Source organism: Tyto alba, unplaced genomic scaffold (genome assembly GCF_018691265.1).
Source record: "Tyto alba isolate M040663 unplaced genomic scaffold, T.alba_DEE_v4.0 Super-Scaffold_2, whole genome shotgun sequence".
In the NCBI taxonomy this organism is placed as follows: Eukaryota; Metazoa; Chordata; class Aves; order Strigiformes; family Tytonidae; genus Tyto; species Tyto alba.
This window is the reverse complement of record NW_024881282.1, coordinates 41,425,694-41,450,592: the sequence shown is the minus strand read 5'-3', so window position 1 is coordinate 41,450,592 and position 24,899 is coordinate 41,425,694. Positions and strand designations below refer to the sequence as shown.

The 24,899-nt window shown below is 41.3% G+C and overlaps 1 long non-coding RNA gene across 2 annotated transcripts in view; it reads left to right on the top strand.

The window, feature by feature from the left end:
* Nucleotides 1-10,903: 10,903 nt before the first annotated feature.
* LOC116965719 overlaps nt 10,904-24,899 on the top strand; it is a 63,852-nt gene continuing 49,856 nt past the window's right edge. For both annotated transcript variants that reach the window (XR_004409588.2, XR_004409589.2), the window contains exons 1-2: nt 10,904-11,098; nt 11,508-11,574. This is a non-coding gene — a long non-coding RNA (uncharacterized LOC116965719). The remainder of the gene's footprint in view (nt 11,099-11,507; nt 11,575-24,899) is intronic.

Sequence of the window (24,899 nt, the reverse complement as noted above, 5' to 3'; positions counted from 1 at the left end):
ACTTGGATGCTCCAGCAGAAAGGGTATTCTGAGTTACAAGGCTTCTGCCCCTGCTCTCACAAGTGTCTGAGTATTTAACATTCAGTGTTCAACAGAGCTTGTGCAGGAGTCAAGCCACCCTCATCCTTGTCCCCAGGCCATAGACTCATTCTTTCTCTGCCCTAATAATTACTTAATTATTGCCGCATGGAAAAGTTTCAACAGATGGTCTGGAGCTGAATAAATTCTATTCCTGCAGGCCACGGATTCAACAAAATTTGGACCCCACACTCCAGTGAGCCCTCTAGCAGCTGAGCCTGTGGAGCTGGCAACAAGCCCTAAGCTTTTTACCGGATGATGTATTTTGTAGATGTTTTCTGTGAGTGCCTATCAAGATTGTAGGTAAAGGGGCACAGGGATCTGGGCAGCAGCTGAGCAAGCATTTTAAGGACGTAAGTTTTAGATCTATATACCAGTCAGGTAGTTCATAGGTACCCTGTGTCCTCCACTGATCTAACTGCAAACAGCTAAGGCATGAGCATATTTATATCTTAAATCCAGTCGATTATTCTTCGGATAACTCCTTTTTACCAATGAATAGGAAAGGCTTGCTTCATATCAAATCCTATCATTACTTTCCTTCCCTCACATTCCCCCTTGACCTCCCCACAGTTTTGCCCCTAGTCACTCACAGCCTTGCTGTTGCTTCCCCCGAGTCCTGAGTTTACAGCCATATTCTGCATTGTGGAATTATGCTGTCCACTGAGACAACTTTTTCTTTTTATTCTCCTTTTTTTTTAACATTAGTATCTGAACAAAGCAGGAAGTCAATTGATAGATTTTAAAACAAGAGGCCAGTATGATCCGCTGCTTTGACCAGCTGTATAAAACATGCTGAGGAACCTCACCAGGTCCTTTCCACAAAAAAATGCATGGGCCAGAGACAAACATGTCATGTAGCACAAGGCTGTGGGAGGACATCCCATGCTGCCAGAATAATACCGTGTGGCAGCAAAACCAGCAAAATTTATTTCAGGACTGTCTTAAATAGCACAGATATCCAGAAGCAGTTTCCGGGGATGAAAACAAAGTTTGTCATACATGAAATGATAGTAACCATAACAAGAAAGATTGAGGGCCCCTTGTGCATTTCAACTACATTTAAATTGGCCTTGATCTGGGGAACAACAAGAGAGAAGGATTTGATATGAATTCTTGTTGGTAAAATCCATCAGCATATTCTGTCTCTGTTGGTGTCATTGAAGTTACACAAGATATGAGTGAAATCAGCTCAGTGCATCTGGAAAGCACTGTGTAACAGCTAGGAACTGAATTTATATAATACGCCCCAGGGAAAAGCAGCTTATTTTTAGCTGACCATGTGTAGCAAACAGGACTACAAACTGCGATTGAAATATAACAAAACAGCATTATCCTAAAAAGAGAAATTCTGTAACTAAAAACAAACACACACACACAAGGGAGTAACGAGAAAAAAATCAGGATTGACTACACAGAGCAGGAAGCAAGTCTTGATGTGTTCAAAGTAAGAAAGAGTTAAAAAGAAAATAATTTATTAAAATGAGCTTTGTATTCTGTGGTTGTATTTTTACAGATCATTAAAGAGGCACTTACAGTGTCTTCACACCACACCATCTCGAGATTTCCACCTCAAGTAGGATTATTTCTTGTTTCTGCTCCAATACATTTTATTTCTGACTTCTTACACATGCTCTCAACACCTAGCCAGGGATGAAGGTCTGGGATACTGTGCAATGGGTTCCAAGCTCTGCGCTTGGCCTGGCCGAGGACAATTCTATTTTGCGGCAACTTAGAGAGGTGTAGCATGTGATTTTTCCCACTAATTCATTGCGAACAATACCTTTAAGTCCATGACATGAAAATGCAGTGTTAAAGTATGTGCCCCCCCTCCGCCTCGGTAGCAGGTGCGTACCTGCATCCCCCAGCACACTCTGCTGCTATAGCCCTTCCCAGAGCCGAAACACACAGGTGGGATGTTTGGCTCCATCAAAGAGACTTCTGCAAATGCGACTTCCACGAGGGGTGAGGAATGTCACACCCTGCGGAGGACACGCACTTTGCTGCGGTGGGCAGGAGCAGCAGCCCCAGGTTCCTTATCCCAACCTGTGCTGCTTCGCAAGCTTTTGCACGGTTGGTGTTGCTTGACGATTCACTGCTTAACATTATTTAAAGTGCTACATTATGGGCTGAAGCAAGGATAGGTGTCAGTGCCCGCTTTGTCATGTGGGGTCTAGTCAGACCATGGGGACCAGAGGCAGCCTGTGCCACCTCCTCCCTGGTCCCCACCACCCCAGCCCTGGGCTCCTGCAGAGACCCACTGGTGACAAGGCCATCGGCCACAGCGGTGCAGGAGGGACAGCACAAGGCACACACATCTGCACTGAAAGGCTCATCTCTACCAAAAACCTTCTTCCACAGGAGGAAATTAATGAAGGAAGAAGAAATTAAGCTTTCAGGCTATGTTATCAGTTCAAACACTTGTGTTAATAAGAATCTCAGTTTTAGTTGTTGTTGTTTCTGTGCAAACTACCCTTTCCAAATAACCATGATCTAATGAAAGATAAACCATCCAGATGTGCTTGTATAACAAAATAAAACATAAGAGACACTTTGGACTCAATAGACCCTCTAACAATAACAAAAACAGCAAAAAGTTGACAGAGGAACTTAAGAATTATTGAAAGTTTTCCAAAAGAAGAAAAAAAATCTGGTAGGGTCATCCCAAAATATTTGAAGTCTAAAACAATCATCTGAAATGTGCTTTTCGTACTATAGATTTTGCTGGCACATCTTTCCACATCCTTAGAGGTATCTGCATAAGTAATACATGAATTAGCTAGCAATACACAGACAGTGATATACAGATATATGAATTTTATGTAAATTGTCTGTAGCATACAGCTTGACTCTTGTGTCTTTGATCTGCTGATAATCTCCAAGTGTTTGGATTTCAGTAGGCCAAAAAATTTTTATTTCTGCTGGGAGTACTTTTGGCAAGTTTTCTATCAGTAGGAAATGAGCTGGAAAACTCTGGTGAAACTTCAAAGCAACTGCTTAAGGTGATATTTAATTTCATGAATTTCAGACTGTCTCTACTGCTTAACATCATACTGAGTTCCTTCTTCCCAATACACTTTTAAAAATTTTGAGTAAGATGAATTTATGAAAATCATACATGAGATATGTAAGAAACCCTGTCACTTCAGAATACAGGGCATTTTTCAAATTATAAAGATACCAAGGGAAGTATTGAAATCTCAAATGCTGTCTCATGAGTGTATTCATTTGTACAAATAAATGGACTTTAAATGCTTTTACACCACAGAGTCCTATTTGCTGGTGCAGGCGGTGCACTGTTCATTTGTTAGACTGATTTCTGCGTTTTCTCTCAATTTTCACACAACCATAGAATGGTTTGGGTTGGAAGGTACCTTAAAGATCATCTAGTTCCAGACCCCGCTGCCATGGGCAGGGACACCTTCCGTTAGATCAGGTTGCTCAAAGCCCTATCCAGCTTGGTCTTTGTCATAAATATCCGTTCTTCTCCATCCCACATCCTGTGATAGCAAATTTATGAGCTCTAGTAATGCCCTCAGGTACATCTCACACGGCTACAATAAATTAGGGACAACGTGAAGCCTGCTGTAACTCATACTAGGAAGGGGGGCAATCTAGCTAAAAATCCAAAGGGCACAAAAGCAATCTCTTCCAGGGCTTAAATTCTAAGGTAAGGCAAGACACGAGTAGATATAATTAGAGGAAGAATGAAAAGTCTCAAAAATATCATAAAAGATCACCTGAACTCAGAGGTGAATGATGTGCGGAGAGCATTTAACTGCAACTTCTCTTGGAGCAACTGATCCAGTTATTAATTGTCCAGTCATTAACTAGGGCTGTGCAAACAACTTCACATGCCAAGTGAGGTCAGGATATATTTGACTTCGTGAACATTATTTGCAATTGCATTTCTTTCACTTTTAGCATAATCATCATTCTTAACAGTCTGCTTCCTTATCAGAAGTCAGTGTTACTTCACAACAGAAACACTTCTGAAAGTCACAGAAAAGACTGCATTTACAAAATTATTGTTCCAATTCTTGGCTAAACACCTATAAAGCAACACAACAGGGTCTGAACTAATTAGTCGCCATAATGCATAATCCTATCCCAAGAGAAAACAGAAACCAAAAAAGCTTTAAAAGTGACCAGTTAAAAAAAGAATTTATATAAACATGAACGGTTTCAATGTTTGTTCACTTGATGATGGTAATCTTAAAGGAAAAACAAGAGGATGATGTAGCTCTGGGAGATCATTTATTTTTTCAGAGTGCTGGAAGAACATGGGATCTATTGACCTGAAAGAGCAGCAAGAACAAAAAACAAGTCCAATGACAGTGCCCCTGGCAGCAGCTAAAAGCTGATGTTTCGAGGAAGGGGGAGGCCAGGAGCCAGCACACACCAGTGAGCTTGCCAGAGTCACAACACCACCGGCAACAGGGATGGATTTGGGCTTCATCTCGGATGTTACCATGCTGTACAGCTGCTTCTGCCATATGGCACAGCACGATTTCTCTAACCTGCATCAGGCTGTGTGCCCTGCTTCTGCCTAAAGCCATCTGCAGACAGAGGAAGGATACGCCCAGAGATCTGATGACCTCCTCATCAGTTCATAAAAGGATGCATCAAAGCAATGAGGAAGCATGGGGAGAGGCAAGGCAGGTTAAATATTCTCTGGTTAAAAGAAGCATTGGCAAGAAAGAAAGGGAGGAGTCAAACCAGACCCCCAAGGCAGAATCTGCTTCTGCACCCCCCAAACTAAAGGAGAATAGAGAGGATACCCCACAGATACTACATCTGTAGGTATCTCGTGTAAGAGAAAAAAATTCTCCAAATCACTCAAAACAGGAATAGGCCCAGATGTTATTCCTCTGGTCTAAAGGACCATTACAGATGGCTGTACTGAACTGGTAGCAGTACGAAGGAAGAAAGGACTCCAGACACCACTGGATGGAGAAATGCACCTGGAATATGACTTCAAACCTGTGGCTGGGGGCGGTCAGTAACCCAGACTCATTAACCTGGCTAATAACTGACTCTAAGGGGAGATTAGTCAGCCCTTGGACATGAGCTGGAAAAGGATGGAAGCAGTTCCCATCTTTACATTGTTCCACTACCATGATCGTACTGTAAATGCTACCGAACTCATTCCCAGTCTTTAAGGCAGTGCACATTACCACTCTCACCAACGGGGAGAATATGAAGCTGATCAGATCGGCTGATGTAGCTAGATCTGTTGCATGTGTATCAGGGATGGGGACTGAACGTGGATCTCTGGATTTCCTCAGGGGATGCACCTTCCTCATCAAAGAACTGCTTTTCAGAAGTGGTCTGAATGTAGCACAGAGCAGAGGAAATTAGCCTCTATTTCTAGTACTAAAATGAACGCTCCTAAAAGATAAATCTCTTCTTTGATAAATGCTTATCAATAAAGCTTCCACCATTTGATGTTATACATAGGTAGGGACATCCTGCAAGACAGTGCTGAAGATGAGTCCAGTTTGGTCAGAAACAAGTTCAAATACCAATACGCTCCTAAACCTGCACTAACAACTGCAAAGAAACCACCCCATACTCCCTTCCTTCTTCCAAGGCCTAGGATGTGGCCATCAATAAGGTCTCATGGCGAGCTGCAGTAGCTGAGGACCAAGACTAGAAGCCACTGCCTTGTTAGTTCACCAGAGACTCCATTAGAGAGACCACTTTTACTCCACTGTCATTTTAAAGGCAAACCTGTAGGTTTGAACAACAAATGCTGTAATTAAGGGTAGGCCAAGTTTACTCATGTCTCAACCAGGAACTCCAAATAGGTGAGTTTGTCCTTAGATGGCTGACAAAATGCATTTTTGCCTGTGAAAATAGTTGCTAAGCCTCCATTGCAAAAATAAAACAATCACAGTGTCACATTAGCTTAAAAATTTTATGACACATTAATGTTTCCCTGAACTCAAAGTCCTTTTAAAAAAGTGGCTTGGAGAAAAATGAAAAGCAGCTTCCAGAGTGTTTTACTGGCACATTAAGTTATGCATTCTAAGTCCTGGAGCCGAACCGTTTTTAGCATTTATGGGAGCTCCGGGCTTCCAGTCCTTGTGCTGAGCCAGCTATTAATACGTGACAGAAAGCATCTGTGATCTACAGCTTGCAGGGTTCAAGCCCCAAAGCACCCAGAAAGCCTGTGCATAATCCTTCACTCTCACAGCTGATTGACCACACCACACATAAGTCAATGTGATGTATATGCTCTGATGTGACAGGTCCAAAATATAATGTACTCTACAAATGATTTGATCTTAATTAGAAGAACAAGGGTCTTTTACATGACAATTTTCTTTTGGAAAAAGGCATAGTGCATTGAGAGATATTAATGTCAGCATCAGTCACCATAAAACACAGAGACATGATCTATTTTAAGGCTTGTGGATGTGAAGTACACATTAAAAATGGGATTATGCTACTGCTAATGCGAAAATTATTGCCATTCTAACTTCCCACTAAACCAGACTGGGGTGTCATTATGAGCATAGTAGCTCTTTACAGAGAGAACAACAGCCCAGTCTTCTGTTGGAAAATGCTTGGCCCATTTCTTTGATGTCCAGACTTCTGCTAGTCTCCATGTGAGCACAGAGGCAAGTACATCGGTGCAGGACTGTGGCCAAGCAGCTGGCCCGAAGTCAGGAGGTTACAGACCTTTCTGAATCACACAGCCTTCGTCACATGAATGTTTCTACCCTGCACTGGTTTGGGTGTTTTTTTTTTGGTTTTTTTTTTTTTTTTTTTTTCTGGAGGACTGGATCAAAGCTGTCTAGCTTGAAAAAGATTTCATTCACTTCAATCAGCATGGAAATATGTCTGGTTTAAACTTGAATTTCGATGAGACCATATTTTCACCACTTTGGTCTTCCTTGAGTAATATGATCACTCTTTTTTTACCCGTTGGGGCACTGGTGTCTGCCATCCAGCAGCCTTTCCCTGTTGGTATAGTTTCTGCAATTAAGATGTCAAGCAGGGAAATTACGTAAGTGGTGTCTATGGGAAAACTGACTGGATGAAAAGAAGGAAAAGAAAAAAAGCTGTTACGATAATACCTGGCAAACGTAAACATCTTCTAAGTAGAAGGGTGTGTCTCCCTTTGCTAGCTTGTCTCAGAGCACTGCATGGGAGAACAGTCTGTGCCCTCTGATGCTTTGCCCAAGGAGAGCTTCGGGAAGGTCTGCAGCACAACCTGTAAGTGTCTCATCACACTCCTGCTGCGGGGATGCGTGCCTGTGGTGCCTCTTGCCTTCCTCAGGCAGCTGCTTGTTTCGTATGGTGGGGTGGTTTGTCTTCTGTAGGAGAGCCCTGTATGAGAGCTGTGATTGCAAGTCTGAGCTACTGAAAACTTACTCTGCTCATCTCCCCTAAGTCAGAGCATGCAAACATGGATGTGACACCCCATGATCTGGAGAATGATTTGCCCAGACATGGCCATTCCTTGCATTTCAGGGGTGCTGACTCTGTTACTTTCCCAAATGTAGGTAACTCAGCTGCATAACTAGGAGGGGGGAAAGGAGGGCAAACTCATGCACACTCTTCCCTGAAAACAAACAGCTAAGGTGCACAGCCACCACATGCTCAGTTCAGTACACTCCACATGCTGCAACGCCAGTGTAGGGGGATGGGAATGCAATACCCATAGCTCACCTAGAAAATCTGTGCCTGCTCTCATGTGCTGGAAACACACAGACTGAAACACAAAGCAGTGTATCTGTGAACAGACTACAGTCACAATTTCCTTTACTGGCTAGGTTAACAATTGTGGGGAACGGACATTCGTATCCCAAGCCCTGTCGAGGATTCACAAGAAAACTGTGGTCAATTTTATTATGCTTGGGCTAAATCCTCTCATGTTTGGTCGTTTTAACTCACTTGATATGGAATGAGCCCTTTGATTTGACTCCTTGCCTCCACAAAAACACATCACATTTTTTATGTTATTTTCACCAACTCCAGTTCATCTCAGTGCACAAGCAGAGACTTTGGGTTGGGGATCAATAGAAACTGCACTAAAAAAATAATTGATACAACTCAAAACCTACTGGAATTTAAACAACAAAAACTTACAATTCGGACCTGGAGTGTTCAGAGTGAAAACTGGGGTGATCAGAATGAAAACTGGGGTGCTGCCACCTGCATGTTCAGTATGGCCTCTGTGTGAGCCAGAGGCCATGACATCTGCAGAGAAAAATGCACATCAATCCCAAATAGCACATTTGATCATTTTAATGTCCACAACAATATGTGACAATAGGTTGCAACTTGTCCTGGTGACAATCTACAAGTCCAGTGATGTTTGGGTATTTTAGTCTTGCAAATGCATTTTTCTCCAAATGGGCTGCTCAGCAGTAATGATTATTCAGAGAAAAGTGGCAGACAGGGTCAGGCAACAGCATAATGAAAAGTGAAAACTTGAAAGATACTAGATGAATATTTATGCAGAGCAATCTTCACTCTCGCATTATGGTGCATAATGGGATCAGCAAAGCTAACGGAATTCATGCTGCGTGAACTTCCTCTGTGAGAACTTAGTTTAATCTGCACATAAGACTGACAACCCGTGAACACAGAGAAAACATTCAATGGCATGTAAAAACTTCATTGAAATAATGTTTCTGACTATATCAATGTTCTGGCAATGACAGAATAAACAACGTTTTTTTTTTTCCAGGCAGATTTTAAATCCACAGGCCACTTTTTTTGAAATGGCATCCAAACATTGTCGCAGCAGACTTTGTTCTTTTGTTTCGCTGCTGATTTGGTATGTCCTACTGTTCAGTTGAAAAGCATCCATGGGGATTGAGTAAGGAGGACAAGGATTTCAGGACAGTCTGACACTGACCAAGAAGAGCAGCCGGGCAAATTTCTGCTCTGATCCTGCAAGATTTGTCAAGGAATACTTTCCATTGCAAAACAAATGGCTGTTGGCTGACTCTCGAGTCTGTCTTATTTTGCAAAATTTTCTTCTCAAGGTGTCCAAAACTGTATCTCAGTACACATCGGCAGTGAAACCCATTCCTGTGCTGTACTGTCAGCACAAAACAGCTCAGTTTGCTCATGCTGGGGGCTGCAGGTTTACTGCACAGATAGGTCTGCATTGCATCCACTCTTTGTATTTTCTGTGAGCTGGTCACTACAAAGCCCAAGAAGCTACTGCTACCTATCATTATGCACAAACCCCCAGTTGATCACCTGTGGCTAAGTACCCATATATTTAGCCGACCATCTAAACATTTTATGTTTGTACAAGGGTCTTAAAAATTTGCTTAGGAATACCAGTTTTTTCCTTGACATTTCTACAATATACTGGCATTATTACTGGTTTATCTTGATTTAAATATTAGAAGGATAGCTTTGTTACTGAACTTTATGATTTCCTTTACTATACCAAGGGCCCAGCTTTACCCCTATACTTCACTGAATGCTTCAGCACATCTCATCCTTCTGAAATCAAGGATATATGAATACACTCTATTGAATCTGGACCTTTGTGAGAAACGGGAAAATAATGCAATTCTAGTTATGTGAAAGATCAGAACCCTCCAAAACGCTCAGTGCAAGCATCATCCAAGTTTAACTTGTTTTCTGGAGAGCCTACACATCACTATTCAATGACTGTATCAGAAGCACATCAGTGAAGAGAGATAACCTTAGGCATGACTTTAAACGAGAGCACACAAAACAAACTTTAAAAGATGCATCGTTTAGCCCATACTAGTAATCCGAACTTTCCCTTCTGCTGTCGATTTGCCCTAGGGGCCGCGTACCACCGACACGTTGGGCTCAGGGACTCCGTACGGGCCCCTCCGCCATTCCGGGCGCGGGCCCGCCCTTCTCGGCACTTCAAGGCCGGAGAAAGCAAAGCTGTGAGGACAGGGGGTGGAGCGGGCTGCAGAGCCATTCCGAGTTGCGACAGCCGCTGCAATTATTTTTTTTTTTTTCTTTTTGTACGTACATAATGCTTTTTGTTTCAACACTCTCTTTACAAAGCACGGCTGGAAGCGGCGGGGGGTTTGGGTTTTCCCCGCCTCTCCCTCCGCGGGAAGGTGCAGGGCAGCCTGGGCTCGACGTTGCCTTCCAGCACCCTCCCGCTCAGCTCGGGCTTCAGTCAACGCCGCGGCAGCCTCAGCGCCTCCCCCCCTCCGCTCCCGCCGTGTTCCCGGCCCCCCCGGGGCCGATGGCGGACTGCCCGCCTGCGCCTACCCGCGCCCACCTCCCGCCGCCTCTGTTTGTGCGTGCTAAAAATAGACGGGAGCGCCTGACAACTGCCTTCTGATTGGCTGCCGCCGAGGTGCCGCCAGCCTATGGGAGCGCGGGGCGCCGCGGGGCGGGGCGGGGCTGGGCGATTGACGGCCGCCTCGCTGGGGCCGGGCGCCGGGCCGGTTTGGGCAGGGGGGTGCGTGGCGCAGCGCGGATCGGTGTAGGCAGAAGGGGGGGGGTGAGGAGGGGAGGAAATCGGTAAGAGACGTGTGGGAGCCACCGGGCAGGGTTAGAGGCCGGCGCTGTGTTACCGGGCCTCCGGGCCCCGCCGTTTGCTTTCCGGACTGTTAGCGCTCTCCCCTCCGTAAAAGCTCGAATTAAGGAAGCCGCGGGTGCCGCCCCCGTGACGGCCCCAATCGCCCGCCGCCCCCCGCCGGCCTGTGGGGGCCGCCGCCGCCCGCCCGCGCCGGCAGGGGGCGCCCGTGGCTGCGGCGGACCCGGCGGGGGCGGGGCGCGCGGGGCGGGGGGCGGGGCGGTAACTGCCTCGGCCCCGGGGGGGGGGGGGGGGGGGGCCGGGCTGAGGGCCCCGGGGCCGCCCAAGGGCTGCACGGCGGTGCCCGGCGCGGCCCTCGGCGGGGGGGTGCAGCGCCGTGTGAATCGAACCTCTTCCCGGGAATTGGTTACCGGGCCTTTTCATGTATTTTGTAGATTCCAAAGACATCTTGCGGACTTCCGTGTATAAAAGTAGTACCTGAAGTGGCAGATACATAAATCGGGGAAACAACAGGTAGCTGAAAGAGCCAAAATGGCATAGAAAGGCAATTTTTTTTTTTTTTTTTTTCCCCACGGAATTCTCAAGAAACAGTGTTAACAATTGCAATGGAGAATTAGGAGAATGCCTTCAAATCTAATTTCAAATAAATATGCAATTTACAATAACTGCACCAAAACAACAGATTGATTGGAAAGAAGCATCAACTTTGTATATAAATAGTTATATAGGCATATATTAAAGATATCTGCTAGTGTTTCTTAGTCACAAAAAGTGAGCTGGGGGAACTTGGAAGGCAGAACCAGGAGCTGATTAGCAGCAAACTGTGTCCTAATTTATTCAAGCACTGGATAACACCTCTGGAACTGTTAAAAGATCTCACAGTCTCGAGGAGTGGTTTGACTCTTTCATACCTCTCTTCCAGAACCTCTCTTCTCATGGGTGCCACACAGACTGATCATCACAGAGGTGCGAGTCCAAGTGTAGTGAAGGTAAGAAGTGTAAAGAAGGGAAGTGAAAGAAGACTTTCTTCCGAAGAAATTTGCATCTTCTAATTTTCACAGAGTCTGTGCCTTGGTTCACACCAATAGAAGGAAGCAAGCAGTTCTGTGTTCTGATACACTTTAAGTTAAATTACTTGAAACTTCTAAAAGTCATAATTTTCTATTGCTTTTCCATTAAGCACAGGTAGCCTTCAGTGTGTGAGCATTATCTTGTCCATATGAGCTGTCGGTGTCAACTTGTAATTTGCATACTAATTGCCTGCAGTCTTTAGCGGTAGAAAAGTTAGCTCTCCACAATTCAAAGGACTTCTTAATTATAAAAGGAAAGTACTTCATGGCAAAGAGTGTAGCCAATAATTATCTACTGCCAGGTGCCAAAACACATGTGAAATGTTAACTGCTGGGAACATAAGGAAGCTGATTTCTTGTGTGGCATTTGAGGCTTCTAGAATGAGAAAGAAAATCATTGTTCGTGTTGATTTCAGATGTAATGGTATTTGCTGTGTGGTGATGGCATTTCGGAGAAACAGCGTGGTAACTCTAGCACTGTTAATGCAGAGGTGGTGCAAGTTATCCACAGAGGGACCATTCTCCACATGGGTTCTGAGCACTTCTGAGGGCTTGTATCATCTCTTGCAACTGGTGGGACTTTCCCAGTGTGCACACAGTCACCCTTCCCGTCTCTGGGCAGCAGCAGAAACTGGTTTTTAACCATTCCTACCATCTGGTCATAACCTAATCCTCTCCTGTGTCATCACCTCATGAAGCCAGCATGAAAGGGTTAAGGCTTTTTTAGCAGGGTAATTGTTCGTGTTTCTCTTGGATTTAACTGAAGGATTTCTCATGCAAGTCATAAATGTGAAACTTCTTTAGATTCGCCCTTTTGCTGTATAAGAGAGTCCAGCTGGTTTTGCTGTGTGCAGCTGCATATACTTCCAAAGTTCAGGGAAGTGTAATAGCTTGGAGATCTGTTTATACTGACTTTAGTATGACATTGCACACTTTCAGTACTACTGCTTGCCAATTTATCACAACACTAGAGATAACTTTTTAGATAAGTCCTTTAACAAGAATATCTTCAACTTTTAGTATTTTTTATACATTGCTTAGTAAACTGTTTTATTTACAGATTAAGCCTACCTATAGTTTTACTTCTTAAGCTGTCATACATTTTATTTTCACCTTCAGCACTATTTCTTGTCATGTATAGCTTGAGTGTCTTTTATAACTTCTGAATAGCTAATTTATGGTGACATGTCTTGCTGTACATGCTCTGTTATGTAAATACGATATGTTGATAAAGTTACAGTTCTAAGGGCATCTGTTCAGGGATGCATATATAATTTCTTTCCCTACAGTGTTTTACTTAGTCCTTTTCTGGGACACCTGTATTGTATTTTCTTTACCTTCCTGCACAGCCAGTGCCTCTGGGCTGTTTTTCTGAGGGCTTTAATTACCGTGTTGTCTGTAAGACAATTACATAATTAAGTGATTTTTATTTTCATTCTGAATTTGGTAATTGTAACTAAAACACCAAAAAGTGCATTAGGTGCAATATGAAAAAACTCAATCATTAAATGTACCTTGTAGAGAAACATAGTTGAAAAGGATCCATTAAGAACCAATAAATGAAATGAAAACAAAGAAAAAAAAAAAGAAATACAATTGAGTTTACTGGACTCCCTCAGTCTGTTGCTTTAAATGATAAACTTTTTGTAGCTTTGGTGATCGCAAAAATGTGGTGCTCTAAGGCAAATTTATAATTGTATTTAAAAGAAACATTGAAGAATAGAGTGCTGAAAGGACAGGTGTTTTATTGGTTCATAATTTTCCATATGTAATATTTTAAAGATAGATCCTGTATTTGCTCTCTCTAGTTCTAGCGCTGACCCAATCATGTATGTGTTTGTATACATTTATACTTTTCATTTTTTATTGAAACAGATGGCATATCTCCCCTTTCAAGGCTCAGGCAAGGGGGACATAGGAAATATCATAGGATTAAAATTATTTTGGAACAAGAAGACGTCTTTCTCATATCCTGTTTCCCATGCACCTGTTAGTCTTTCAAGCTAGCAGTGACAGTAAACACTCAGAGCGTGTTTTGGTTGTGGTGTTCTGAAAACCCTGCCCTGTTCTTTGATATTCAGTTCCTATGACTACCTGTTTTTCAAAAACAGAAGTCTTAAAGTTAGCAGCTGAGCTTCGCTGAGCTCAACAGTAATACTCCCACCAACCACAAAGGGAGCAGATTAGGCATTTGTTCCAGCTCTATTAGAAAACCTCTCCCCTAAATCCACCAGTCACCTAAGGCTCAGTGCTTTTAAAAATCGGGTTGTTTCTTAAAGCATATAAACATGAGTTCAGAAGCCTGGTTTTCAGCTGTTCATTGTGAAAATGTTAGACAAGCTTAATTTCTGCAGAAATACTACAAAGTCAGGGTTTCTAGAATTTAAGATATGTATTTGTGCTCCAGGGAAGATTTGGAATGCTATGACTAAAATGCATTTTTTCCTGGCCTCTGATATCTGTTTTTAATATACAAATATGCATGAAACATTATCCATGCGACCGTGCAGTGTGGGACATGTGAATGGAATGGTAGTGATGTCTCTGGAAGTCCAGATGAAAAAATGGCTCAAAGCAGTTAGAGGTCCTTATTCAGCCAGAAGTTTACATACGGTTATGCTGCCAGCGTCAGTGGGTGTTCAGGCAAGCATTTATGCTCTGATGAATTTCCACTTGGTCCTGCAGGAATGTCTGTTCAAATGCATGTTTGAGATACTTAAATTTCTATCGGAGTAGCGGCTGTGAATATTTAGAATTTTAACATCTACTTTAACACTTACTAAATGAATACAAGACTTACATAAAATATATGTCATTTTCATTTCGGGCCTCAGTCCTTACTACTGGTAAAACAGATTTCCCAGAGCATGGATTTGTGTCAGCATGCTTTTGGATATAGCGTAGAATGTGATCATAGGGGAAACCTGGACAGTCAGTCATTTAAAATTACCCTTTTTCCTCATGTGATCGTTAGGCATAGAATTGAGACCTTCAGAACATGTTTTGAAATATATTTTAAGGATGTTGTGATTCTGAAGCTATAATTCACATCCAGATTTATGATAATAAAAATTCAGAATGAAGGGCAAAGCCTGTAATTTAGCATTTAAGTTAATCTCCGAGTTACACTGAAAATCAGGGTGAAGCCTATCCTGGTGGTCATGAATGCCTAGCTTCTGAAGTCTTCATGTTACCAGAGACAGGATTAAATGGGTCAGGGGTCTAATTTAGTAAAACAGTTCTTGTTTTTCCAGAGGTTTCTAGGGACCTTCTTGGTGAACACCGGGTTATTTTGAGAGACGAAACATCAGAAATTTGAGCTGGTGGAATGAAATGTGCACAGTCAGAGCTGTGCATCTCTTAATTCCAAGTCCCATGGCTTTGATATATGGACCATAGCTAATCTGTGGTGTTCTGTTAAACAGCAAAATTGGTAGTGTTTTCAGTTACAGGTTTGGTGAGCAGGCTACATGGCAATCCACAATAAACTTGAAAAGATCGATGGTTGTCCTTTGGCTCTAAAACCTGGGGAGTTGGTTTGAAGGACTAACATCTTGTGTAATTTTTTAGGGCCTTCACCACGCATGCGTCTGTCAGGCTATATTTTGTATAAAAAAAACGTAATAACCACAATCAAATATTTCTCTAGTTTTCCTATAGCCACATTTTACAGTTATATCATAGCCTTTCTGGTAGACCATACTTCAAATATAATATTTGTATTCAGCTGTCACCAGCTCACATTTGCCAATCAACATTCAGTGAGTAGACACTGCTGGCGGAGTGCCAAGGTGGTGTCAGTACTAATTCACATTTGAGAAGGCAGAAGATCCCATAGACATGTTAAGATTTGTTATTGATCAGGACTTTGTCTCCACAAACTGAGGTTATTATTTTCACTGGAGTCAGGAGTCATACTGCTTTGATGAGGAAGTAACTTGGACCTTATCCAGCTATTGATATTTCTAAAGTGATGATCTGGCTCTAAGTCTGACTGCAACGGTGCATTGGTTCACCACACAGATCTTATTACATGTGCCTGTCATTAGTAATGCTTCTGACTTCAACTTTTGAATGCCTTGAACTCAGAGCCTAGTGGTTTTAGTTTTAATAGGTTTTGTGTGTAAGGCTGTTCATCCTTTTGTATAGTGTTGCCAGTGATTTGCTTGCTGTTCACAATCGTGTAAGAAAGTTGCTGCATGTGCAAAATGTGCTGCTTGGGAGAATTGTGCAGTCTGGGAATACTGTTGTATAAAAAGGTAACCTGCACTGGATTTCACCACAAAATTTCAGTATTAAATATTAAAATCAAAATGACATGTCATCTAATTAAAAAATAACAATTTTTCGTATTCATAAACATCTCTACATGGACTTACTTGGCAGTATTAGGGGCTAGTAAGAATATCTACTGTACCACAAAGGATTCCAGAGTTGATGGTCCAAAGTTACTTTTTTCTTTCTTAGAGTTTGTATGGGCTGATGGAAATGTCACCAAGCTACGAAATGAGTAATGAAACCTGGATTTGGTCTGGTGTTTTTGTCTGCTGACGGGTGTGCCTCTCAGCTCATGCTGTGTGACGGCACCTGTAGCACTACGGGAGTACCCATGTTCCAGCAGAACTCAGGCAGAGCAGCTGCTGCACATCCACTGCACCTGCTCCTGCACTCTGAGGCTGAAACACAACCCCTGCAAGGCCAAGGTGATGTTGGTAGGGGAAGGGAGGTGGTCTGAAAGCCTTTTTTATGCACGTGCATACATGCCACCATCGAGTCAGTGCTCTTGTGACTGCTGAGTCAGCCTAGATAATCAGATGCCAGGTGATATTCTTTTCACACTTCTGGGCAATATTTCAAGTAGAGCTTGACTACTGTACCGTATGTTTGTCACTTCAGATGAGATTCTTCTCACCCAGTTTAGATCCTTGCTTTACAGAGGCCTGTTCTAGGTCACAGCCATCTCATTTTAGTGTACACGTCTAAGTGTGCTATTGTAGATGTCTATGTCTACTGCGGTAGACATTCATATTAATAGTTTGAAACCTATATTCCAAACTAGTGAAAAATACAACTGCCTTCCTCTTTGTGTGCTACTTTACCAGGAGTACTTTCCTTTTTTTTTTTTTTTTTGGTTCCCATGAATCCCATGAACTAGATTCTGGCTTTACAGGGATCTTGTCAAAGGCTGATATTGGAAGAAGTCTTTTTGACATCACATTTCCAGTTTGGATATATGTAATAGGAAAGGGCTATTTATTAAAATCCCATTACTTAAGGATGTACCCAGGCTTTCCGCTATGTATCTGCAACCTCAAGATTTCTGTGTATTTTTCCTTTGCCTGCATGTTTGGGTGGTAATAATAGCAGCCAGCATGCATTTTGCCATTTGCCCTATGCTCATACATATTGCATAAGCCCACAAGCAAAGTCATCAGTGTAAATAAATTAATTTTTGCTTTTTTTAGTTTGTCATGGGCAGCAAAACCCCCAAACATATTTCTAGCTTCATACACCTTCCTAAATACATTTTATGCATAGTGTGTATTCAGTAAGTCCTCTGGCCTTATTGAAAGGACTTTCTTGTTTGTTTTTATTTCCTTACTTTAAATGAGGGTAAATTAACCCAGTTTAAAACTGTTCAGTAGGATTACTTATTAATCATTATTTGGGTGTCTAATAAGAAGAGACCCCCACTTGGGTGTTATTTTTATTTAAAAGTACTGAATTATTCTTTAGATTAAACACGAACAAACTAAATTAGAGCAATACCTTGCTTCCCCAAGTGTTCCACTTCACCCGCTGCAGAAATCAGAATATGGAAAAAATAAAAATCTAATATCAACGAGATAAAAGTAGCACAATGCAAAAGAAGATAATTACATTGCTCAGCTGTCACAAGGCCAACACAAAAAAATTAAGTGACTCATCTTCCTTCACATGCACAGCCTGCTCAAACATACATATATAATTATTTATTTGTATGGTTTTGATTCTTTAGCCAAATGTCACTACTTTATAATGTGGTTCAACCACTTAGAGATTTTGTTCAAAGTGTTCATTTGTAGTTTTATCATTGAACCACAAAAAAGTGTTCCAGGCTCCAGTGTAATTAAGTTGCATGCAAGTGTTGTATATCATTAAATCTTACTTTGTATGAGTGCATGAGTTCAAAGACGGCTCTCCTGCAAAGATAAGGTACAATATGCAGTGAACAAGGGCTGCTTTCTTGTGAAGGCGTTTTCTTTACCAAACCAGTGTATCAAGCAAGGGTATGCTCAAGACATAAACATCCAGAAATCTTCATACAATATTGTAATTTTGACTTTGGAAGTAAGTGGACAATTGACTTAGACCGTTTCTTAAAAAAAAAAAGGAGACTAAGACTTTTAAGTGTGTTTTTGAGAGTTTTACCTATGATCTTATGAACAAAATTATAAAAATCTGCAATATACAAAAATACTGGAAAGGAAGAACAGTGGTATAAAACCTTTGAATAACAATTGCTATTTTAAAAATTTTGAAAAAATATAATACTCCCATTAGGTGGAGACTCTGAAATAAGGAAGAAAGAAAGATTTTCTGGGTTGAAAGTATAATTATGCTTTTGTAGAAAGTTTTTATGCAATCCTCAAGAAAAAAGTGTCACAGTTTTGCCTCATAGAAATTAATGTAGAAGGTAAGGCTGAGCAAATAGTATTCATGCTAATTTAGCTTCTTTTTTTTTTCTGGCTGAAAGTCATGGTTGTTGGACAGTGTGTTAGTGGTTCATGTTTGCTGAAGTTACTTGAATGAATTTGAATTTTCAGCCAGTGATTTATTTACAAATTGTTTGCTTTGACTGTTCACCCTGCTCTATTAAATATTTGCTTTAGTTTATTCTATTGAATCTAATTAATCAGTGTCTGTTCCAATATGTGCAATGCCTGCCAGTGCAAATGAGAGTAACCCTTTTGCTTCTCTGACTGGCATCAGGAAGTGCTTTGGCAAATCATACTGCCCTGACATGCTTCAGCATCTTTGTTGAAACAAAAATGAGAAAAAAAGGTAAACTTAGTACAGATATATCTTTTTGTGATGTTAGTAGCAAACCTGGAAAGCTACTGTAAAATAGGAAACTTCCTGAGCTATATGAAAGTCAAACCATTGAAACAGTAGGACTACAGAAGGATTGTAACTGTAAACAAAATTTGCTGACTGGTGTAATTTTCTTGTCAAACTCAGCAAATATCTACTCGTAGGCAAGCATCATAAGTAGTGACCTACTTCCTAAAACTGATTTACTGCTTTTCCCTTCTTTTTTTTTTTTTTTTTTTTTTTTCTTTAGAAATCTTTTGAAAAAAACAGTTCAAAGGGAATAAAAAGGGTGACATAATGATTGAACTTCTTGTAATCTAACTTGACTGAGGAAATGTGGCTGCTTGGTCCGAGTTCCATCCCCAGTTAAAGAGGGAGAATAAGCACTATCAGAAATCAGTTCAGCCAGTGCAATGGTAGGACTGTATGATAGGTCCTTTGAGGCTATATATTTCCTTCTGCAAACTAGAGATGCAAGAAGAGCTTACTTAGATGTAGATCCTCAAGTTATATGAGGTGGAGCCAATGCCAAAAGAGATTGGGAAAACAGCACAAGTTCATCAGGCACCCACCGAGGGAGTCAGGGGCTGGAGCATGTGCCCTGTGGGGAGAGGCTGAGGAACTGGAGCTGGCTCAGCCTGGAGCAGAGGAGGCTTTGGGGGGTGCTTATGAAGCAGTAGCCATCAAGAAGATGGAGCCAGGCTCCTGACAGTGAGTCAGCATCCACAGATTGAAACAAGAGCAACTGAGGCAGAATATAAAGAAAAACTTCTCGGTATGAGAACAATCAAGCAGTCCCTTCCAATCTGAATTGTGATCCTATTTTACTGGAAGAACTGCCTATCCAGGCCAAATCTGCTATTGGGTGAGTTGTTGGATCTTTCATGAAGTCATTAAAATGACAGAGAAGGAAGTCACATTGCTGCTGTAAAAACCTTTTAAGATGGTGCACTGTTGGAAGATCCTCTGTAGCATCCAGTCTTGTTGAGAGCTGTGTATTGTGAGATCATTACACATCATTACAAAGGTGTGATACTACAATATCCCACTGTTTTCTCTATTTTTCGTGTGTTTAAGATAACATTTGAACTATATTAATCAGATTTCACTGTTTTATGAGCTTTTAAATACAAATGCTGAGCTTTTACTTGATCTTATGTTAGTCCTTGCACCTGTAGTACTGTTATGCTCTCAGACGCCAGCTGACATAGCTGCTTGAACACGTGTATCTTGACATGTCATCTTCTCTGCTTTGTCTCTGAGTTCCCCTATTAATCTCTGTTCAGTATTTCTAAGGTAGTGAGTTTACTACCAACACTGAAGTAGATCACAAATAAAGAAAAGCTCTTGTGGCCTCCATGAATCATATTCCTCTTAAAAAATACCTAATTCTCCATCCAAAATTCTTTGTTCCTCATAGTACAGAACTCGTCCCATCATTGCTAAAAAAAAAGTAAAGTCAGTAGGCTAGAAACATATCCAGAGACCTAAACTGATCCACTAATGCTATTGTTTTTCTGGATTTGTTGATTTTGTCCACTTGGTTAAGTACGGTAACTTGTTTTATGTCTTCCCCTCAGTTTCCATGTGAGAAACCTGGTATGTTCAGCTCAGTATACAAAGATGCTAGCAACACAAGCTGCAGGTGTCAGACTTCAAAAGAAGGAACACAAAATGCACTCTGAAGATCAAAATCAAAGTGTCAGCTCAAATATGAGTAGTCCATTCCCACTTTTGGAGAGGTGAGAGTTTTCTGAGGAGAGATGCAGTGCCCACTAACAGGATCAGCTTCACATACGTACTGACAGCTGAAGTATGGCAGATACAGCCTGGGCAAAAAAAGGTCTAAAGATGTAGTTCCACCTTTCCTTTCAGACACAGTGCAGCATGTTTCATGGGTGGTGGGCTGGCAGAGGATGGAGGAGGAAGACCTTCTCCTTGCATTGTTTTTTCAGAGATGTGTTGCCTGAATTTCACTACGAGGTAGTAGATGATGGATTGCCATCTTGTGAACCTGGAGAGATGAGGCTGAGTCCTAGGTCTGTGAATAACTAACCCTGTGTAATGCACAGCAGTTACATATTTTACTTTGCTGATCTGTTGCCCCACTAACACTTTGCTTGTCTACTTTTATAGGAATACATTCAGGAAAGGGATGGGAGTATGTCTGTGTGTTTCTTGAGCCCATTTAAGGTTCTCTAAAACGTTTGAAAACCATATTCTGGCTATTTAAAAAAAAAAGAAGTCATAAAGACAACCTGTGTTCTCCACAGCTAGGTGGATTTTACAAATAGCAGTTCTTGATTTGATTGGCTTACTTTCTAATCATTGCAAACATGTTTCTGTCATAAGCAACCTGTGCTAATTTCACACTAAATAGAAATGAAGCACTTATGAAGAAAGACTCCGAGGTGGTTAAAATATTTTTACATAATGTCTCAAAAGCTGAGTTCTGTACAGTTGATTCTCCTTTCAGTCTCTTCACGGGAACTGGTTGTGTTCACCATGCCATCAGCATGCTTTATGTGGAACAAGGCTCTTCTGAAAGTTACTTGTTTAAAATCTGCAGGGATTTGTTTTGCTTGTGGAAAAGGCACTGAAAAAGGCATTTGGATTGAAGGAGGAGATTACCTACTCTGTATCTGATACTGAAAGCAAATATAAACTCAAACCAAGCCACACTTTCCTTTGTATATTCTCTCTGTGTGTCTTAGCACTAGCTGCTATGACTGTTTTTTTTGACCAATTTCATTCTCTTACTTCTCATTACTGCTAATACTGGGGGTTATTTTGGGCTTGCTGCAGCACCAGGGTGCAACTGCTGTTTCAGGAAAAACTTCAATAAAGCAGCCAATGAAAGGTGACTTTAAGCCTAGAGGAATACATCTGGTGGAGTGCTTGCCTCTGAATTAATATTTTGGAGGGCATACTACTGATGCTATCAGTGCCTTCAAGCTCAGCACCTGCTGCTTTCTTGCTCATTTGAAGGATTAGCATCTGAAGAGATTCTTTGGGGCACATACTCCTTAACGTGTGATGAAGGTCAAAAATCTACCTCTGCTGTGCCTCCTTTCCATGATCCAGTAGAGGTTTTTCCACAGAGCACCACTTGTGCAAAGTTAGCAGGGAGAGCGGAGAGTTTCCAGTGTCTGCTGGTCTCTGCTGTCCTCCAAAGACATGTCTGAAGGCAGCATGGCTGGATGTGTCCTGCCACCAACACTGGTTGCAGTCCCAGAGCTTGTGTACAAGGCAGCTGGGGTCTGTGAAGCCCTGTGGGGCTGTCGGCAGAGTGGTGGTGGCTGGATCTCAGAAGTAATTGGTGCTGGGGCTCTCTATGAATCTTGATCCACAGCTAAGAGGGCATAAGCCCTCACTTCTGGGAGAGAAAACACTTCTGCATGTCACAAAAGAAGGGAACAAAAAATACTTTGAGCTGAGATACAGATCGCATTTCTCTCACATGGGGGTTACTCATTTGCAGGGGAAGACAGAGTCAATGATTATGGATCTTGATTTTGAGAGGAATAAGGAATGCCTCTTGAATTAACTGGTGTCCAGGGTAAGGAAGAGTAATAGAGAAGGCGGAGGAATAGGCTTAAAATTCTAAATTATAGCTCTAAACTAAGACTGGAACTCAGATTAAAGAAAAATCAGATTATTTTTTTATTTTGATGTTTTCTTTATTTCTGAAAGGGAATATTGGATTTGGTACTACTGGGCATTGGACATTAAGTTTTGCAAGAAGAAACTTATGAGAACATAGAAGTTTAAAAAATCGGGTTGACAGAAATGCTTGCCATTTTCAATACACGTTTCTAAAGATCACCTATATCCAAGAAATGAAAAGGCATTTGAGACAGATGACAAAAAAACCTTATTGATAGTACTCTTTTATGGTGTCCTAGTGTCACCTCAGAGTTTTTATTGTATTCCTAAAATCTTCAGTTAACTTTCTGTAATGATGAATTTGAGGGCATGGTACTGCCTTTACACCTCTCTTGTCCTTCAAATCTGTTATAATAACATGTTCCAAAGGTCAATTTAAGGTCAACAGGGTTTCTGAAAAAAAGAGAAACAAATAGGGAGACAAGAAAAAAAAAAAAGCAGCTACCAGCCTTTAATTGATATAAGCTGAAGAATCACTGTATGGGGCAACATGAATGCACAATGAAACTGGAAAACTTAAGGGAAGGAGAAGAGACACAGAGAAAGAAAAAGGAATGGGTTGGTTTGTGATGTCCATGTGTATTACATATGAGAGGTTTTCTTAGAGTAACCAACACTCGTATTCCAGACAGCCAAGTGCTTCACATTATAAAATGCCCTATTCAGCACTTGGAATTAGCCAGGCAAACTGAGTTTTCTTATTTTGGATGTCTGCCACAATTTGGGGGGTTTCTTGCCTTCAAATCGTTTAGCTGTTTTTGGTTTTTTTGGTTTTTTTTTTTTTTTTTTTTTTTTTGTGAGTTGTTAATTTAATTTTGCCTTCTGTTTAAAAATCCATCCATACTTGACTGTGCTATAAACCAGGTAAATTGTCTACTTTATCTTCAGAGCCCTGTCAGACAGTAAAACTAAGGTATGTGGGGGCAATTAAACATATTTCTTGTTCTCTCCTCTTTGCCCTGTAACCCACGCACATGGGAAGAAAGCCATTTGAGTTGGATGCCAATGGCACAGAGATCTGATCTAAACTAATGGGGGTGAAGAACACGAGATAAAGAAATTGAGAGTAGATGTTGGTGCTGCAGAGAAGGTCTGGTTTTGAAGGCTGGTGCTTGCTGAGAAGGGAAAGGCAGACTGGTAATTGGGGAGGAAAGTAAGTGGTACTGGGAATCAGCAATGAGAAGAAACAGATACCATGCAAATCACCACTTGGTGGAAAACAAAGGTGAACATGTGCTTAAAATTGGTAAAGTAATGCCTGATACCACTGAATGAAGATGTCTTATATTTCCTTAACCCTTGTGAACTTGAAATTGTACTGTTAATGTCCTTTCAAGGCAATTGAGTATAGACGTCCCCACACATGCACTTTAAAAGAGCGATGTTTTGTGGGTTTCACCCACATACATGCATTGCATCCTAACTGTCCACTTCCATCAGTCACGCTGTAAAACATGAAGTGATCTTCACTACTATATCACACAGCTGAGAGTAAAGAAAACACTCTTAAGTGTTGGCAGTGATGAGTGCTACAGAATAGTGCTTTAACAGAAACATTCCTTCCTTTACCATTGTGCATTTCTGTAGAGAGCTGGTAATACCTCCAGCAGTTTAATGTAATTTTAAAAATGCTATAAAAATTTAAATCATTAGCAGTACAATTTGAAAAGGAACCTCAATGATTTTAAAAGGAGGAAAGAAATACTGTAGCAATCTTTTAATAAGCTCAAGTAAAATACAATGACTAATAGAAATACAAATGTCATGAACTTTTCTGGCTACAGAAATCCATAAGCAGCTCAGAAGCAGTTGATGTAATGTGTTTGGTTCATTCATGTTAATAAAGACCTCATCTGTTTTACTACCAGGATTTTTTTTCATATGCCATTTTTTTTTTTCACATTCTTTAATTGCCAAAGGGTATCTCAAATGTTCTGTTGTTCCAGAGGGGAGACAAAGCCTTTAGAAAGAAACTCTCAGTTCTTTCAATGACAGCATTTGAAAAGTCTGGGTACACTGGAAAAGGAAAGTTAAAAACCCAAGACCTCACTGTGCTTCTTTCACCTGAATTCAGTCATCTGTCATATATGAGGAGGGAGTCCTAAATTCACAGTGTTAAAAAAAAGGCCAGTTTGAGAAACTCTGGCTTACTGGCCTACTTTCAGATAGTATCTTCTCAAAAATAGCTTTAATCCATTTGTTTAGTGCTTTATCCTTGAAATAAAGAGCTGAAGAATAAGTAATCCATTTCTGTACAATAAATATTTGATATTCCTGTAGCTTTTCCTACAATACTCGATCACTAATATTTTGACACTGTTCCTTAGTGTTTATTTCATAATTTAATTCAGATATTGCTGCAGTCTTCAGAATTCACCAATAAAAAGCCTTCTTTAAAGAAGCACGTTTTCGTATGCTGGATACTCAAAGCACTGAATACCCTCTTTGGTCTCCAGGTGGATGCATTACTGAGCTTCCACAGCCTTTTCCAGCCCAGACCTCTC